We start from the raw sequence: 20,915 nt of genomic DNA, 5'->3' as shown, positions 1-20,915 counted from the left end.
CGGAAAATACACCGACACGGCGTCTCCTTCTGTGTTGACCTCCCAGTCTGGCCTTGTCAGCGATAACACAAACAGTTGGCTGCCGCTGCTGCTGCAGTGGGAAGGGATGTCTCACGTTATCGGCCTGTAGCTGTGTGGCCAGGCGTCAGCTGTTGCCCAGGGCTAAGTAGTCCTCAGTTTGAACCTCTGCATGTGGAGAGATGGCTGGGTCCCAGCCTCGTAAATCCGTGAAGGTGGAAGAGTGCTTCTGCGCTGCCCAAGCGCACAGGTAGTCAGGCTGCAGTCGAAAGTTCGAGGCTTGTCGACGGTGGTGGCAGTTGCGTCGTTGGTACAGCGTTGTCTGGCAGACTGAACCTCATAGTATAGTTCAGTTGTTCGAAGACAACAGGCTGATCAGGGGGGGGGGGGGGAGGGGGGTTAAATACGGTACTCAGAGGCAGACCATGCGGCAGAAGTCACGTTAATGTATGATGCGGAAGCATCTCGAGCAGGGGTCAGTGATCTAGGCACGGCAGTTGCTACACAACAGAGGGTGGAACTGAACAAGCAGCTCGCTTGCTGGGTGCTGCGACAGTAAGTCAACGACTGTAGCTGATAGCGACAGCTGCTGATGTCCTAGATATGAGCCGTGGCTGCAGCCCATGCCGTTATAGAACGGAGCAGTGAGCCCATTATCTGCTCTCGGGTGGCAACCATATATGTGAAAGGATTTCGACGTGCTTGTTGCACAATATGGCGATCGTCTCTTGTGGTAGTCAGACATGGTCCACCAGAAACTTGACGACGTTTATGCCTTCTCTCACGTTCCCATGCAGTCAAACGCAGGGCCTCTGCCGCGTCCGAGTACCCCACAAACGTGGGCACTGCATGACTAGTCCAGCTGGCTAGATGGAGACCCACAGTAAGGCCATGGAATTTGACTCAGGTGCTAATAATTTTGTCTCACATGAGTGCCCTCCGTCTCACAGTGAACACCGAAAATTTGACGGTATTCGTGGTTCTTGAGTACACTGAAGGCCTCTATGAAGGGGAGGACTCGTCTGACGACGTGATAGAAGAAGAAACAGGAGTCGACGGGGATGAGGTAGGGGGTGCGGTATTACAATCAGAATTTAAAAGAGCTTTGGACGACTTAAGATCATATAAGGCAGGGACAGATAATATTCCATCATATTTTCTAAAATCATACGTGGAAGCGACAACAAAGCGACTGTCCACGGTGGTGTGTGGAATGTACGAGACTGGAGATATACAATCAGACTTTCTAAATAACATCATCGACACAATTCCGAAGATAGCAAGAGCAGACAAGCGCGAGAATTATCGCACAGTCATGTTAACAGCTCGTGCATCCATGTTACTGGAAAGAGTAATATACAGACGAATAGCAAATAAAATTGACGGTATGTTAGATGATGACCAGCTTGGCTTTAGGAAAGGTAAAGGCACCAGAGAGGCAGTTCTGATGTTGCTGCTGATAATCGAAGCAAGACTGAAGAAAAATCGACACACGTTCATACGACAACGTCAAATGGTGCAAGATGTTCGAAATTCTAAGAGAAACAGGCCAAAGCTATAAGGAGAGGCGGGTAACATACAGTATGTTCAAAAATCAAGAAGGAATAATAAGACTGGAAGACGGAGAGCGAAGTGCTCGGGTTAAAAAGAATACAAAATTTGATGTAGTCTTTCGCCGCTACTGTTCAGTCTACACATTAAAGAAGTAATGAAAGAAACAAAAGAAATGTTCAAGAGTGGGATTAAAATTCAGGGTGAAAGGATATCAGTGATAAGATTTGCTGATGACTTTGCTATCCTCAGTGAAAGTCAGAAATAATTACAGAAGCTGTTAAATGAAATGAACAGCCTAATGTACACAGAATATGGATTGACAGTTAATCGAAGAAAAACAAAAGTAAGCCTTAATTTCAGGAAGCAATTTCCGAGGATGTACGTTTGGAGCACAACACTGTGTGGTAGTGAAACATGGACTGTGGGAAAATGGGAACAGAAGAGACTCGAAACATTTGAGATGTGGTGCTTCAGAAAAATGTTGAAAATTACATGGATTGATAACGTAACAAATAAAATGGTTCTCCGCAGAGTCGGCGTGGAAAGGAATATGTGGGAAACACTGACAAGAAGGAGGGATAGGACGATGGGACATGTGTCAAGACGTTAGGGTATAACTTCCATGGTGCTAGGGGGAACTGTAGAGGATAAATCCTGTAGAGGAAGTCAGAGATTTGAATACATCCAGCAAATAATTAAGGACGCAACGTGGCAGTTGCTATTCTGAGATGAAAAGGTTGGCACAGGAGAGGAATTCGTCCCGAGCCGCGTCAAATCAGTCAGAAGACTGATGACACAAAAAAGGGCTGTTATATACCCAATGAGGTCTAGTAACAACACTAAACATCAACAACGCAAATGTGTTCTGGAGGGCATTCTACCTACTACAGAGTGCTGCAATTCTAATAGCTCACATACTCGCCGATAGTGTGTAGATGTACGAATTTACACCGACATCCGACCATGTCTTCTGGCTGCTTCTCTTTTTTTGTCACGCATTGGGTATGTACCAGCACCACTTAAATACAGGTCCTCAAAGTCGGTGAAAATTGGACGAGGACAAGGCGAGAGTTTTTCGGCTAGTAGTGAGAGATTTTTTTTAATTTTAGGTCTAAGTGTTTTTTATTTTTAGTTTTTTGACCTAGTGTCCATTCAGGTAAATGCACTTTGGCCAACGTCTTTCCAGTGAGTACTTTCCAGCCCTGACGCTAGACTCTGAAAGGGCTGTAATATATCCACCTTAGGCTGCCACATCCTGTTTAGTGGTCCGAAAACTTTTCTCAGTTTAATTGAAAAGATGAGTAGATTAGAGGCTGTCAAATCTAACCAGTTGGATGAATGTTCAAACAATTGGTACTTCAGTTGCCTCAATTTTTACTTTTTCCACAGTACCCTTATGGACGTGTACATTGTTGTTTATAACGATGCCATATATTACAGACAAATTTGTTGTCTCCTTTGCATTTGACCACTATTGACCAAATGCAACACCCATCTTGTACAGCGCTTTCACATAATTAATTCGTTTTGGAACATTGTTTCTTCTGATACATGTGAAGCATCAGCTGTTTTGTAGTCCTTTAAAAGGGGCTAGTCCGATACCACACTGTGCGCTTTCACATAGTTTTCATCTGCGGTTGCAGTTGTGAAATATACATCACGTGGATCGTCTTCAGAACGAGAATGGTCTCGTTGGCACTCCGTCGTCCAATTATAAACCGTTTAAGTGAAGACGAAGACTCTTCTTAAACGTTCAAGATCTTGGATAATTTTTTTTGCTGAGAAACCGTAGAAAACGGATTTCGTCACGACGCAACATTCCAGTTTATCTTTTCGACCGTAACATGCACAATACAACGAGGCTTCTATAACCAAAGCTACATGGTATGTCGAACTGATTGACGCATCACTTCAAAACATGTATCAGGATAACAACATTTCATAGTGCCAACCAGTAACCCACCCTCGTATGGCGTTGCTCAGAATCAAGACGAATTAAACGCAGCCTGTAATGACAACACTGTAAACAACTTTTTTGGTGCTTCTCATTCTCTGTTCCGAGGAGTAGTAAGGAGAGTTTTAGTTCTAGCCCATTATAGAATCTCGGTTATTTTCAGCCATTTACCAGGTGAGCTCGTAATGGGACTGAATGGTACGAGTTGGGATTAAGCGGGAGGTACAGAGTTTCCATTACAACGATAGGAAACCTCCCTGAAACGTTAGTCGAGATTGGACAGCCTTCGTCGGAAACATGCGGTTGGAACTATTTTCAGTTTATTTCTCCTGTCGACCGTTTCAGGCAAAAACCGAAATTTTATATCCCTTCATTTCCTGTTTACGAGAGCTGGGCAGGCTGCTGCAGAAATTCGTTAATTTCAGTGTCCCGATTGGTGGGACAGGATTTCTCACTATGAAATATTTTGGGAAAGCACCTGCAGTTCGAGCAATCGCCTGAATCGAAGACCTTGATGGGAACCGGCAGATTTAAACAGTTTAAGTTATTACTTTGTAGGTTACTTAATGGGCACGAAAGTTTATTTTAGCTCTGAGAGAAGAGTGCAGAGGGCTTAATCGCTCGGCGAGCGCAGCTGGACGCCCAATTAGATGCGTCCGGCAGACGCCTCTCTCCGCGCCCTCGTTAATTGGCTGTTCCGGCTGGCACTGCTGTGCCGCATTTTCAGCCTTGTTAACCGGCGAAAAGCATAACTGGAAAACAAATATGCTCTCTCTAGTGACGTCCCGGAAGGTGGCAAACTATCCCATGATTCCGTAAATAGTTTTCTACAGATGCAGCCCGAATATCTTCCCGTGTTTTTACTCAAAACAGAGAAGAGTGAACAGTGTCAAGCTGTTTTGCGTGGCCGGCCAGAGTGGCCGAGAGGTTGCCGGCACGGTAACTCAGCGTGTTCGGTCAGGGGGTTAGCTGCTCTCTGTAATAAAAAAAACTGAATGAATGAATCGACGACGAACTGAAACGGGAAACGGGTGTCTTGCGACGTCCGCCCCGAGCAGATGGAATGAACGAAAACGAACAAAAATGAGATTTAAAAAAGAAATAAAAAAAAAAGAAAGAAAGAAATAGGTTCTGGGTGCTACAGTCCGGAACCGCCCGACCGCTACGATCGCAGGTTCGAATCCTGCCTCGGGCTTGGGTGTGTGTGTTAGCTTTAAGTAGTTTTAAGTTCTAGGGGACTGACGACCTCAGAAGTTAAGTCCCATAGTGCTCAGAGCCATTTGAACCATTTTGTTTGGCATGAATCTCCTTCTACGTGGTAACTGGATTGATCCCTGAAATGTCACTTGTGACTGTCTTGTAGGACCATAAATAAAATAACTTTGATGCCAGTGCATTTATTACTTTGTGGTGACTTGGCCTGAACGTTCGCCAGAAAAAAAATTAAAAAAAACTGTGGACACACACTGATTACGTGTAATTATAGTTGCCGACACTTTAACTCCTAAAATAAGTACAGTGCTGTTTGCTGCAATCAGGTTCGTACAAGATATCGTAACACCACGAGATATGTGTGCTTCAACATACATACAGATGCCAATCAAGCCAGCAGGTTGCACTATTGTATTTGACCACGCATGGCACCTGTGCAATGTCATCAAAACTTTCGAAGCGTCAGTTGTGGTCGTAACAGTGTTCTGTGTAGTTGTGATTGCATTGTGTCGGAGATACGTGAAGTCGAGAGAGAACAAAATGTTGGTGCTAGTGTGATGTGTGCTTCCTTAAACAAGGTAGTTGAAGTATTTGATGTTGCAAGAGCACCACATCGAAGATTTATACCGCTTACGGAGAAAGCGGAAAAGCATCATCCTTTAAGTCACAACGCGGTCTAAAGTGTGTGTTGACCGACCGTGATGGACGTTCATTGAAGAGGGTTGTGGCGAAAAATAAAGAGGACTAAAGCTGTAAAAGTCACTGCAAAATTGAATGTAGCAGTTGCTAAACCAGTCAGCACCAAAACAATACGAATGCAGTTCTAGAAGCAGGGAATTGCAGGGAGCCCTGGAATTCGAAAACCATACACGAGTGATGCAAATTCCCGTAACAAGATAACTTGGTTCAGAAGCCATACAAGCTGGACTACGGGGCTATTAAAGAACGTCACTTGGTCCGATGAATTGCGTTTCACACTGTTTGCAAGTTCCGGCCGGGTTTATGTCCCAGGAGTGAACATGGTGCAGAATCGGTGATGATTTGGGTGGCCATACCATGGTATTCCATGGGTCCCATGGATACTCAGCAAGGTCACAGTAGTGCCAAGGACTATGTAGCCGTTTTGGCTGATCAGGTCCATCCTATACCACAATGTTTATTTTCCAGTGGTGATGCTCTGTTCCAATACGACAGGGCCCCTGTTCACACAGCTCTCACATCGTCCAGGTTGGTCCTGGTTGTGTGAGCACGCTTATGAACTGTCGAATCTTCCCTGACCACCAGTCACCATATCCCAATATGATTGAGCCTTTGTGTTCTACGTTGGACGGAAGGGGCGTGATCGTCATCCAACTCCGTCATCGTTACATGAACATGCCACTGTTTTGGGGGTATAAAATTCCCTTTAACACCATACGGGACCTTTGTTCAATAATTCCGAGACGAGTGGAACCTGATCGAATATCAAAGGGATTCCTACACATTATTAGGCATCAAGTGGCGAGATTGGACTGAGCAAAGGTTGGGAATTTGTACAGGCGCTGATAACAAGCGCAGTTGATTGTCCCACAAACCAAACATCATCATCGTGTTGACCCGTGCCCACCGCAGTCTTTAATTGACGATGTCGTTTGGTCAAGGTGGGAACGCACGAGGGCGTTTGCTGAGGATCTGCGCGTTCAAAAATGTGCTGTGAACAGTGAGCTCCGAAACGCTTTTGCCTGCATCACCGTTGTACTCCGTCGTCAGACCTGCCAGAGACTGTAGCCTATGCTGCTTTACAGCGTGCACAAGTCTCCGACCTCCACTTTCTGTGACGCGGCCTAAGCGTCCAACAACTTGGCGCCTATTCGTTCTTTCACTGTCGCTGAACCACTGTCCACAGATGCTCAAGACAGAAGCACGTAAAGAACCGCCCGCTTCGCCGTTTCGGAGATGCACGTCCCCAGCCACTGGCCCACAACAGTTTGCCCTCTGTTAAAGTAATGTATCGTTTCATACCTCCCAGGGTCCTTAGAAGCCTAAAGAAAGACAGATGTGGTGTAATTTTTAGCTAGTGTTTATATTTATTCTAGTACATTCGCTCCCTTTGGGAACACTACATCACAGATCGATATAAATTATAATGTTCGTTCTAGGCGCTACAGTCTGGAACCGCGCGACCGCTCCGGTCGCAGGTTCGAATCCTCCCTCGGGCATGGACGTGTTTGATGTCCTTAGGTTAATTAGGTTTAAATAGTTCTAAGTTCTAGGGGACTGATGACCTCAGAAGTTAAGTCCCATAGTGCTCAGAGCCATTTGAACCATTTTTGATAATGTTCGCTGATCTTGGCCACAAATGCGTGACGCACATTTTATTCATTTCAGTGCTCAAAAATGTTGCTTACTGCCCGCTTGGAGCGCTGCTGTCGCAGTGTATAATTAAAACCAATGGGAGTAAGGTGACTGCATGTGTTAGACTGTTATTGGGTTTAGTGCCCAAAACTGGCGGTGGCGACATCATGCTCTCTATGTCCCACGGCACACTCTCCAGCCATTGCCTACCCTGGTGACGGAAAAGGCCTGTGTTTGCTTCTGACTCTCCCTAGAACAATTTATGACCTCTGAAAACTATCACTGTCATTTGTTAGCATAATACATGGCATGTTTGTGTATATACTGTCGCAGCAAGTACAAAACTAAATTCTGGATCCAAATCGACAGATAAACAATACTCATGGCGCTGCAATAAAGCATGTTTCATCTTCTTGTCACAGAGCCAGCACCTAGCGTTATGCTTGAAATAGCTATGTAACTTCTGAAAAACCATCTGAAGATGAGCCTGAAAAGGTCCGAAAACCGGTTCATGGAATGAATGAATAACTACTTCAAAATAGTGATTGGTTCCAGTTTTATGTGTTTGCATCGGAGGCATTACTTTCCAGCACGCCCTCGTATCTTCCAAAAACGACCAACACATTTCTCTTTTGAGTCATCAGTCCTCTGACTGCTTTGATGCTGTCTGCCACGAATTCCTTTCTTGTGCCAACCTCTTCATTTCAGAGTAGCACTCGTATGCTGTATCGTCCATTATTTATTGTACGTATTCTAATCCCTCTCGTGCACTGCAATTTTTAGGCTCTACAGCTACGTCTACTTCCATCGAAGCTGTTCCTGATGTCTTAATACATAGCCTACCAACCTGTCGCTCTTCTTGGTAGTGTTTTCCATACGTTACTTTCTTCGCTGAACCCTCAGAGAAATTCCTCATCCTTAGCTCATTAGTCCATCTAATCTTCAACATTCTTTTATACGGAATGGAAGGTGTATTTCCAATTGATCGTGTACTCCAGTTTGACTACACATTTCGTTTAATTTAAAAGTACAATCTACAGTTGTCTGTGGTGTTCTAGCAGGTAGAGCACAAGACTACAGCTTTGAAAATCGTGGGTTCAAATGGTTCAAATGGCTCTGAGCACTATGGGACTTAACTGCTGTGGTCATTAGTCCCCTAGAACTTAGAACTACTTAAACCTAACAAACCTAAGGACATCACACACATCCATGCCCGAGGCAGGATTCGAACCTGCGACCGTAGCAGTCGAGCGGTTCCGGACTGCGCGCCTAGAACCGCTAGACCACCGCCGCCGGCAAAAATCGTGGGTTCAGTCCCGGGTAATGCAAGGATTTTTCCTCGTTGCAGTACCTCCAGGATGGCCACAAGTACACTCAGCCTGCTGTCAGAATGAGTACCGGTAATCTTTCGCGGGAGTAAAAGGCGGCCGGGGTGAGGTATCTACCATCCCTCCCCCTCCTAATGCCGCGGCAAAAGGAAAGATTGCACTCTACCTGTAGTCAGGCCAATAGTCCGCTCACGGGTTGCGCCACAGTGTTTAGTTTTATCAAATCTGCGTTATAAAGTCAACTACCATCACAGATATTGTCCCTGTTACTGCAGTTATTATTAGGTTAGTGCATAAGTTCATTACGTTTTTGTTTTGCAAGTTGGTATTCCAGTTGCTATGGGTTTCTTTATCGATCGTCATTTTTTTTGTAGTTCACTATTGCTGTTTGACTTTACATATTGTGGACAGCAGCAGAAGCTGTCAGAGACATTTACGCCGTGTACTGGTATAATGCAATTGGAGAGAGCACGCTAAGAAAATAATTTTCTCGTTTCAAGGAGAATCGTTTTGACATTAGTGATACTCCACATTCAGGAAGACATTCGGATTTTGACGAAGGTCGCTTCAAAGCATTAATTCACAACGATCCGTCAGTGTACCCGTGAACTGGCAAGTGCGATGAACTGTGATCATTCCACCATCGTGCGACATTTGCATCCAATGAGAAAGAGTCAAAAAACGGGTTTACCGGTAACGCATGCTCTAAGCCAAAATCAGAAAAATCAGTGGCTTGCCATATATGCATCTCTGCTTGATCGTCATCAATTGGCTCGTGAACAACACAGGCCATTCCCATGCTGTATTGTTACTGGCGACGAGAAATGCTATATTTATGCTAACGTAAGGAATAGAAAGGAATGGTTGAGCCCAAACAAAGCATCCATTCCCCGTACAAAGTCTAAAAAATGGTTCAAATGGCTCTGAGCACTATGGGACTTAACTGCTGAGGTCATCAGTCCCCTAGAACTTAGAACTACTTAAACCTAACTAACCTAAGGACATCACACACATCCATGTCCGAGGCAGGGTTCGAACCTGCGACCGTAGCGGTCGCGCGGTTCCAGACTGAAGCGCCTAGAACCGCTCAGCCACCACGGCCGGCTGTACAAAGACTGTTGCGCATCCTCAGAATATAATGTTATGCATCTGCTGGAACAGCGACGGTGTGGTGTACTTCGAATTGCTTCCCCGAGGTGTAACCATCACTACTGACATTTACTGTCAACAACTGAGACGCAGTTCAAGAACAACGACCAGAAATACTGCGTGAGGACGACGGTCCAAACCGGCGTCCGGCCATCCTGATTTAGGTTTTCCGTGATTTCCCTAAATCCCTTCAGGGAAATGCCGGGATGGTTCCTTTGAAAGGACATGGCCGACTTCCTTTCTCATCCTTCCCTAATACCATGGGACCGATGATCTCGCTGTTTGGTCCACTCTCCCAAATCAACTAGCCAACCAAGGCTGCGTAGAGTGCTGTTACTCCACGATAACCCACGCCTCCATTTTGCTAGACGGACAAAAAACACTTTACAGAAGTTGGTTGGGGAAATCATTCTGCACCCACCTTATTCATGTGATATTGTGTTCTCAGAATATCACATTTTCCGCTTTCTGTCCAACAACGTTGAAGGAACTTCCTTTCCGGATGAAAATGCGCTCTTAACATGACTCGGTGAGTTCTTCGCCTCAAATAAAACCATCTGATTTCTAAAGTCGTGGTATCGAAAAGTTCCCCAGCGTTGACAGGCTGTTGTAAATAATCAAGGAGAATGAGAGAAGTCTCTGTTACGACGGTAATCCCAAAAGTAAGGTCTCCTATTTTTATAAGTACATAGACCTGTTTATTTGTACAATGGTTTACATCAGTTTACAGCTTGAACATTTAGCTATTTTTCGACATAATCACCATTTATGTCGATGCATTTTTCTAGACGCTATGGCAGTTTTTGTATGCCCATGTCATACCAGCTCGCCGCCATGCTGTTCAAAAAGTTTTAAACCTCTTCTTTCACCTTGTCACCGGAGCTGAATTGCTTTCCGGTCAAATGTTCTTTTAACCTAGGGAACAGCTGATAGTCACTGGGCGTCGGGCGCCATGTCAGGACTATTGGGGGGGGGGGGGGGGGGTGACTATGTTCCACTGAAACTGTTGCAGGAGAGCAACGGTTTGCTGAGCGATGTGTGGGCGAGCGTTGTCATGGAGAATGTGTACGCCATTGCTCAACATTCTCTTCTCCGGTTCTGAATTGCCCGTTTGAGTTTTTTCAGAGTCTCACAGTAGCTGTCAGCGTTAATTGTGGTCCCAGTGGGCATAAAGTCGACCAACAATACCCCTTTCCGATCCCAAAAAAATGGTTGTCATGACTTTCCCAGCAGACTGTCTGTGTTTGAATTTCCGCGGATTTGGCGAAGAAGGATGCCGCCACTGGGGTGATTGTTGCTTTGTCTCAGGTGTAAAGTGGTATGCCCAGGTTTTGTCACCCGTGACAATTGAGTCCAGAAAGTTGTCCTGTTCGGCTGCAAGGCGGTGAAGAAACGCACGGGAATCATCAAGTCGTTGCCGCATGTGGTCCTCAGTCAGCATGCGTGGTACCCATCTTGCGCACTCCTTCAGGTAGTTCAATGTTTCCGCTAAAATTCTGTGAGCGGTGCTCAGGAAACCTCAGGAACCTACGTCCAGAGATCATACAGGGTGATCCGCTGATCTTTACTCAACCTTCAACACTTTCTCCTCAGAACTTAACGGTCTCCCACTCCTTTGTTCGTCGTGAATTTCGGTCCGACCAGCTGCAAACTTGTTACGAACATTTTTGACATCCATGCACGATTCACCACACACTTCCGTCAATTGGCGATGGTTTTCAACCGGCGCAGTGCTCTTTGAGTTCAAAAACCGAATAATTGGCGGAATTCGCACTTGGCGGTAACATCCAACAAGAGCTCCATTCTCAACGGCTGACAAGCCAAGACTGAGCGGCTCAGCGCGGCGTGCGCATGTTCACACACAGTGCGTGAAGCACTCTTCATTACAGTATGACCAACTGCCACACAAACAGAGTTCTGTACTTATCAAAAAATAGGAGACCTTGCTTTTGGGATTACCCTCGTATGTGTATTGATGGTGTTTATTGCAAAAACGCTACGAACTTAAACACCAACCTAATACTATCGTTAGTGAACGTGCAAGGGCGGATATGCGGAACAAACGTCCACAGCCCAGTTGCCCACTTATTCTCGGCCGTCGCTGACGCGCCAGGCAGTGTTTCTGGGCGGGGTGTCAACGCGTGAGACGCGAGCTAGAGCGATAGGGTGCGGCTGCGTGTGCCGGTACCTGCCGTGGACCGCGCGTATTGGTACAGAGGCGCGATGCTGCGGGCGGCGGCCGGAAGCCTGTACCTGCGCGGGGGCGGCGCGCCGGGCGCCGGGGGCGGCGGAGGCGGCGGCGGGGCTGGAGGAGGCGGCGGCCTGTGACAGCGCGCGTGCTCGCCGTCGCCGCCGGCCGCTGCCGGCTGCTTCGTGCTGCCGCCCTACCAGAAGCTGCTGCTGCACAAACTCGCGCGGTACCGCTGGCCGCGGGTCAAGCCGCGCAGCAGGTGAGTGCGCTGCCAGCCTAGGGTACCAACAGCTCACTGTACATCTCTGTCCCAATATGCAGAAGAGTAATAGGTACCTCAACATCTCAGACACCCTGAACCAACAAACTATCCACTTCACTAACAGGACAGCGTTGGTATGCATTCTTGACAATCGTACCAGACAAAAAAATTGCCATTCTCCTTCCGTACAACACCTAGTGTAACCTTGATAATAGCCTCCGTCCAGCGGGGATGAGAGTTCACAAGTTTCGTCGGATAGGCAATGTCCAGCAGAAGCCCCTCATTGTTGTGGTGATGCTGAGTGGTACGTTTCACTCTGCTTTCCAAATAGCCCAAGACATTTTATGTGGAATTAAGGTTGGATGACTTAGCGGACCAGTCGAAGTGCGACACAGAGCCTGAGTGTTCGTCAGACCAGGAATGTAAGCGTGCAGCCTTGTGAATAATGGTGTTGTCATATTGGAAGGTGGAACTGTCCACAGCAAAGTAATCACAAAATATCTGCATCTACCTGCACATGATTACTCCGGAGTTATCAATTAAGTGCCTGCCAAAGGGTTCATCGAACCTCCTACAAGCTATTTATCTATCGTTCCACTCTCAAACAGCGCACGGGAAAAACAAACGCTTAAATATTTCGGTGCAAACTCTGATTTCTATTTCATGTTGTAGTTGTGGTCTTCAGTCCTGAGACTGGTTTGATGCAGCTCTCCATGCTACTCTATCCTGTGCAAGCTTCTTCATCTCCCAGTACTTACTGCAACCTACATCCTTCTGAATCTGCTTAGTGTATTCATCTCTTGTTCTCCCTCTACGATTTTTACCCTCCACGCTGCCCTCCAATGTTAAATTTGTCATCCCTTGATTCCTCAGAACATGTCCTACAAACCAGTCGCTTCTTCTTGTCAATTTGTGTCACAAGCTCCTCTTCTCCCCAATTCTATTTAATACCTCCTCATTATTTATGTGATCTACCCATCTAATCTTCAGCATTCTTCTGTAGCACCACATTTCGAAAGCTTCCTATTCTCTTCTTGTCCAAACTATTTATCGTCCATGTTTCACTTCCATACATGGCTACACTCCATACAAATACTTTCAGAACCGACTTCCTGGCACTTAAATCTATACTCGATGTTAACAAATTTCTCTTCATCAGAAACGCTTTCCATGCCATTGCCAGTCTACATTTTATATCTTCTCTACTTCTACCTACATCAGTTATTTTGCTCCCCAAATAGCAAAACTCCTTTACTACTTTAAGTGTCTCATTTCCTAATCTAATTCCCTCAGCATCATCCGACTTAATTTGACTACATTCCATTATCCTCGTTTTTTTTTTTGTTGATGTTCATCTTATATCCTCCTTTCAAGACACTGTCCATTCCATTCAACTATTCTTCCAAGTCCTTTGCTGTCTCTGACAGAATTACAATGTCATCGGCGAACCTCAAAGTTTTTATTTCTTCTCCATGGATTTTATACCACATCACTGTACTCAGTATTTCCGCAATTTGGCAGTTTTGCGGAATTTATTAACTAATGAAGCTGTTCAGCTGGATACAGCACACATGAAGAAACTTGTCGATTCTCTCTAGCTCCGGACTGAGGCAATCATCAAGGCTGTGTTACATTATATCAGCGTGATGTCTCCTAGGGCTGATTAACTTTTTATTCAGAGCGCTAATTTTCGCGAGTATTGTTTTGCAGATCAAAAGTCTGTATCACCTCTTGTAAAAATGATACGTTGCCCTCACACTTGGTCATCTTGTAGAGATCAGAAGTGAACAATTCTGTTGCCTCCATTGTAAATCTCGAGTAACGCAGGCGAGATTAAGAGAGTGTAAGGAGGCATACCAACAATAATTATTCCGTCACTGCGTATGTCGAGGGAATAGGATTGCAATTGCCTGATATTGTGCAAAGTGCACTAGCTTACAGAATATATAGGGTGTCTCACACCTTTTGGGTCAAATTGAAACTGGTGATAGTGGATCCACGACCGACTATGTTTAGATAGGGAACCAATGGTCGGAAATGGATATTTATTGTGCCATGGACATTCACAGCGTGCTTAACAACAACGTAGCTCATAGCAGTTGTTCGAAGCGACGACCGCCAGTCTCAGCGCATGCATGGCAATAGCGCAAGAAGTCCTGCCGCACTCTCTCAAAGATCCTTCGTGTCTGTTGTACCAAGAGACAGGCAGGTTGCGCCCTAACAAGCAGGTCTTCATCCGTTTCTACGGGGGTTTCATACACCACGTAATGACGTTGTCACAGAGGAAGAAGACCAGAGTGTGAGATCCGGTGATCGCGCTGGTTGTGGGACAGGACCTCCCCTTCCAGTCCAAGGATGAGGGTACATGCTGTACAGGTGCTCGTGGACGTTAACATCGGAGTGGGCTGGTGCACCGTCTTCTTGAAACCACTTGCTTTCGCGGACAACAACAGGTACAGTCTCCAAGAACTATGGTAGCACATCTTGCAGGAACACCATATAATGCTGACCATTCAAACGGGGAGGCAGCAAATAAGGTCCCAATATGTGACCTTAGACAAAGCCTGCCCATATGTTAACAGAGACTTGTTGTGGTGCCACCAATGTGGGTGGCGTGGGGATTGTCCTCCTTCCAGATATGGCTTTCGCAGCTGTTGGAAACACCATCACCGATGAACGCCGCGCGGGATTAGCCGAGCGGTCAGGGGTGCCGCAGTTATGGACTGTGCGGCTGGTCCCAGCGGAGGTTCGAGTCCTCCCTCGGGCATGGGTGTGTGTGTTTGTCCTTAGGATAATTTAGGTTAAGTAGTGTGTAAGCTTAGGGACTGATGACCTTAGCAGTTAAGTCCCATACGATTTCACACACATTTGAACATTTGAGCGGATGAACGAGGCCTCACCCGTGAGCAATAAAAACTGTTCGAATTTTGGCACTGCAGGATTGCGGTGGATAAGCCATTGAAAGCAGTGAATGCAGGGCTCAGAATCCGTTGGTCTCAATGCTTGTATATATTCTTAATGATAGTGGTGTCATGCCTGTTTCACCAGTATGCTCCATACTGATTCCTTCGAAGTGTGCATTTCACGGGCATGTTGGCGGTCGCTTATTGCTGTGTGGCCGGGCACACGATCCAGCACTATATCCTCCAAGTCTGGTGTTCGAACACCAGACTTGGAAGGAACCTTGCCCGGCACTCTGTGGGGTGAACGACCCAGTCTCTCGTAAGTTGATATGCAAGGAGATAAACTTGTTCCTGTTGCGAAAGCGTTCTCTGTACATTCGCTCTGCTTTACGGGCACTACATCATATCGCACCGTGCATTAAATGTATGACTGCCAACTCTCGTTGCGACTATCGCTCCATCTTTGACAACACGTGATACACCTCACCATCGACACATGACAAGCTATCTGATGCGATGGACAACTGGCAACAGGGATAGTGGTGTGCGTGTGGCACAGGTAAATGTGCCAATGAGATGCAGGCGTTCGTCACATGGTACACGAGCTATGAGCTAAGTTGTGTACAGCATGTCTGTTTGGTGGCTACAGGTGTACGCTATCATCCGCTGTCTCTTCCAGTGTACAACAGACACCAGGGATCTATGCGAGTATGCAACAGAACTGCATGCGCCGTTGCTATGCATGCTTTGGGACTGGCGATACTCGCTTTGAACAGTTACTATGAGCTACGTTGTTACTACGCGGTGTACGCTGTGTATGTCCATAACGCAATAAATATGCATTTCCGAGCATTGGTTCCCTGTCTCAATACAGTCGGCTGTGGATCCACTGTCACCTGTTTCAATTTGACCCTATACAGGGTGTCTCCGTAAGAGCGTGCAAAAATTTAAATGAACATAGAAGACGCTCCACCGAACGATTTGATCTAGGGAACTTTGGGTAGGAGAAGTAAGCTTAAGGAGATAATGGGAATAAAATCACATTACTGTGTACTTTTTTATTTACAATAGCTACAGTTAACTGCAAATACCACCGTTGACACAATGAACGTACCGTTTGTACTCTATCGTACAAAATGCGCTGAAACTGACGGCCATCAACGTCAATGCAAGCATGACTTCGGCGAACAAGATTTTGATTCACCCTGAAAAATATCCCTGGTATGTTTCGAATCACGTTACAGGCAGCTACAGTTCTGGCAACTAATTCCACCTCTGTATCTACTGGGATCTCATACACAAGTGACTTTATGTATCCCCATAGGAAATAATAAAGGGGATTCAGGTCACATGACCTCGCAGCCATGGAATAGAACCTCCCCTTCCGACACATCGTCCGGGAAATACAGCACTGAGACGGTTGCGGACATCCACACTGAACTGAAGCAGTGTACCGTCATGTTATATTCACATCCTCTCACGAGCAGCCAAGGGCACATTCTCCAACAGCTCAGGTACAGCTCTTTGCAGGAACCTGAAGTACAGGTGGTCATTCAGACGGGCAGGTAAAAGATATGGCCCAATGACATTGTCGCCTACAATGCCGGCCACGATATTCACAGCAAAACGTAACTGATGGTGTGCCTCTAATACAGCGCGAGGGTTTTCCTTATCCCACACATGACTGTTCCTGCTGTTCGAAATACCGTCACGATTAAATGAGGCCTACTCAGTAAACAGCACAATTTGGAGGAAATCTGGTCGATGAATCCACACTGTCGGAGCAACCACTGACACTGTGCGACCCTTGGTACAAAGTCAGTCACAAGCATTGCATGGACTAGTTGTGGGTGATATGGGTGTAATTGTTGTTCGTGGAGAATTCGCCACACGCTAATGCGTGCAGCGCCCATTTCACGTGCAATAAGACGAGTTCTTGTAGTGGGGTCCGCTGCAACACGTTCCAGCACCTCCTCTTCACAATCGAACGCGTGAGGGTCATCCTGTTGCCAGGTCCCTCGTTTTTTCTTTCCAGTGACCAGTCTCCCGCATTCGTTGTTCGAGAGAAATAAACACTCGTCGTGATGGCTGTTGCCTGTTAGTGAATCGTTCCCTGTACGGCCTTTCAGCAGCGAGAGCATTGCAACGAATCTCCCCATACGCACGGCGAATGTCAGTGAATTCTGCGAAACATTACCGGTACTGGTTCATCGTATTGTACTGTACGTCTCTGCATTGTACCGAGAAATGAATGGGTCTGTCGCTGACTCATAGCCCGTTCTGTCATGGGCCAATATAAGTACGATACAACAGAGACACCTTATGGACAAGTAAAGTAAACGAAACCTGCACCATAACTTCCTAGTAATCAGGCTCGTCCTCCTTGTTTCCTTGCAGGAAATATAGCATGTACATGTAAATAAACAGGACAGTACATGTTAGTTGTAAATAAGCTGGAAAACAATAGCCGCGCGGGATTAGCCGAGCGGTCTTAGGCGCTGCAGTCATGGTCTGTGCGGCTGGTCCCGGCGGAGGTTCGAGTCCTCCCTCGGGCATGGGTGTGTGTGTTTGTCCTTAGGATAATTTAGGTTAAGTAGTGTGTAAGCTTGGGGACTCATGACCTTAGCAGTTAAGTCCCATAAGATTTCACACACATTTGAACATTTTTGGAAAACAGTAATTCAAGGCAAAGTGTTAGACAAGTTTGCTTCCATATATCCTTAAGCTGGCTTCCCTACCTCAAATTGTTCAGTGCAGCATTCTCTACGTCTTGTTACATTTTTGCACGCTCTTACGGAAGCACCCTGTATACAAATAAATATCTTCGGTTACTTAACCATATTTGTGACGGACGTGACTTATAGGAAAGTTAACTCATAATGAAAATTTTTCTATCACACCATTCCCCGTATTCCACTTCCTTATAAATGTTTCCCAACATGAGCACTTATGCACCAATCTGTATGAGGATCATACATAAAACTGATTGTGTTAAATTGCCTGTACATTCAGTCGTTTAACACCATTTTTATATATTTCGTAAATTATCTATTGTCGCTTCTACTAAGCACTTTCCAGCGATTTTACAGAATATACGTGCAGATCTTGCTATAAAAAGGCCTCGTCGGAAACACAGTGTATCTTCCAGATTGAATTTTTACTCTGCAGCGGAGTGCGCGCTGACTTGAAACTTGCTGGCAGGGCCGGCCGAGCGGTTCTAGGCGCTACAGTCTGGAACCGCGCGACCGCTACGGTCGTAGGTTCGAATCCTGCCTCGGGCACGGATGTGTGTGATGTCCTTAAGTTAGTTAGGTTTAAGTAGCTCTAAGTTCTAGGGGACTGATGACCTCAGAAGTTAAGTCCCATAGTGCTCAGAGCCATTTGAACCATTTTGAACCTTGCTGACAGACGTAAACTGTGTGCTGGAACCTGGACTCGAATCCTAAACTTTTCGTTTGAAGCTTGGATGACAGGAGAAGAGACAAGAGTCACTTGCGGAAACGAGGCTGTTGGGGGAGGGGGGTGGGGTCGTCTTCGTGCTCGGATAGCTCAGAGCGTATCTTATTAGGAGCTGATGGACCTCGACCGCTGCACAGATGTTGGAATGCAGCAACTACGTGTCACGAGCAACCACCACATCAGTGCTTCTGTGGCCGCGAATAAAGAGCGTCGCAGAAAAGTGGACGTGGCTTCGCGATGCCGGGGAGAGCGAGGTGAACAGCCGGGTGGGCGCCAGCCCGTGACGTCACGTGACGTCACGCCTCGACACGCACCTCTGCTCTCTGTTCACACACACACACACACAGCTGAGCCTGTTCTCTCAATGTCTGCACTCGGGTTGTAAGTCTCGATGGACTTCGAACATGCAATCACAACAAATACGTTTGAGAAGGCCGCGCGCAGAATCGTGGTTTCTGAAGTCCTGTTGTTCGTTTCCTATTTGAGCTACGAATATTGGGTGAAAAGCTTTTCGTTTAGCCCGGACCAGCGGCCATTTGTACAGCCATTTGACAGCTGTATTGCTGTAGCTATGTTACAGTGTATTAAGCAAAGTTTCAACAGCGAACCGTAGCTGGCGGCCAGGCTAATTGTGCAAATCGATTAATTCTTTTTGCAAAAGAAGTTAACTGTGATGAAATCAATGCTCAACTAATGACTTCACTTGTATGTTCACCGTTCGGGTTTTACGTGCAATAACAGTCACCCTCGTTCGGATTTTTCGTGAAAAAACAATCACTCTTAAATAACTCCGGACTGGAGCGAGCCTGATGGTTCAGATTTGCCACTGGTGTATTCGACCTTCATGTAAGGTAAGTTTTAACCGTTTGCAAAAATCTTGCTTTGTTTGGGTTTTACGTGCAACAAACGCGTTTTTCTGGGAAGTTTTTGAAGCATGCCATTTCTATACTTCAAACTTGTACGAATCAGTTGAAGCTTTCCAAGATGGTACGTAAATGTATAAAGTCAAAATGAAATTTCTTTTATCCATTGATCTTTATCCCTTGTCGAGATAGAATGGTTTAATGTCGAGGTAAAGTATCACTTAAAAATCATTCTTACATGAACTGAATGCGAGGAAACGGTTAAATGTGATTCGAATTAATAAAAAATGTATTCTTACGATAAAATCGAAAACTTGCTTTCAAAAATCAAACTTCATTTCGAATTTTACGTGCAAAAAGCGAGGCAACAAATTTATACTTGAACGGCTGTATTTAAGCATAAGTAATGAGACACTAACTCCAGACCCACTTGCCAAGCCGGTTATTTACGTACGTAAACAGTTTTCCCCTGCGGTCGCGGAAGCCGAAAGTGGAATTGTGTGCCATACAAATAATATCGCTGCCGCTCTCTGCTGCTGGCTGGAGTGGTGAGGAATCAGGAATGTTTTCTCTGATAGAAAGACCTCTACCACTAAGTTGACTGCTAAGCCTAATTTGTGATTTGAGAACAAATTACTAACAAAAAAAGCACAACGGGGAATGTATGGCTAAGACATTTGTGATAAATCCTAAATAAATTTTTCACTCTACAGCGGTGGGTGCACTGATATGAAACTTCCCACCAGATTAAAACTATGTGCCGCACTGGGACTCGAGCTTTTGACCTTTTCCTTTAGCGGGAATGTGCTCCCCAAGTGAGCTAACCGTGCACGACTCACGACCCGACTTCACAGCCTTACTTCCACCAGAAGCCTGGAAGCAAGGAGATGAGGTACTGGAAGAAAATCAGCTGTGACAGCAGGTCAGCTCAGTTAGAGAGCACTTGCCCACGAAAGGCAAATGTCCCGAGTTCGAGTCTTGGTCCGGTACACAGTTCTAATCTGCCAAGAAGCTGCATTTATGATACAGTTGCTACCGCCATATCTCTTGTAAAGTACATGAATGCGAATAAGAGGATGCAACAGTTTGTGCAACAAGCATAGAATCGGCTATGGAAGCATAGAATATTATGCTGCAGGACGTGTTCACGTAAGAAGTTCAGGGAGAACACTGGGAAGTTTCTTTATTATGGGACCTGCAGCATATATTATGTCTCAGTAGGACTTTATGCAGAGGCTTAGTAGACAGTATGCTCCTTGATATTTCATTTTTGTATATAAGCTTATTTCGGATTTATTGTCTTCATCAGTACATCTACAAACTACCGCATTTATTTTTTACATAATATATAACTTATAAAGGTTTTTTAATTTGGACGTTGTACTCACGTCTTGAAATAAGTAAAAACTTTGAGTAAACTATTACTGCTGTCCGCAGTTGTTTGACGTAATATTTTTTTCAGTGGCGTTTTAAAGTTGTTCAATGATTTGATCTTGCACGTGTATTATAATAAGTTATTTATTATTTTTACAGTCGTAAGAATTCAAGTTTGACAGCTAGTTTTTCACTATAAGATATTTATGTTGTTGCTGATTGTGTATCTGTGGAACTGTTATTGATTTTATAATCTCTGGTGTTTTGGTTATCCGTTGTCCCTATACAAGCCTTTGGTAATTTCCAAGAGTGTT

Source organism: Schistocerca cancellata, chromosome 1 (assembly GCF_023864275.1).
Source record: "Schistocerca cancellata isolate TAMUIC-IGC-003103 chromosome 1, iqSchCanc2.1, whole genome shotgun sequence".
Taxonomy (NCBI): Eukaryota; Metazoa; Arthropoda; class Insecta; order Orthoptera; family Acrididae; genus Schistocerca; species Schistocerca cancellata.
This window is presented reverse-complemented; position numbering follows the sequence as displayed.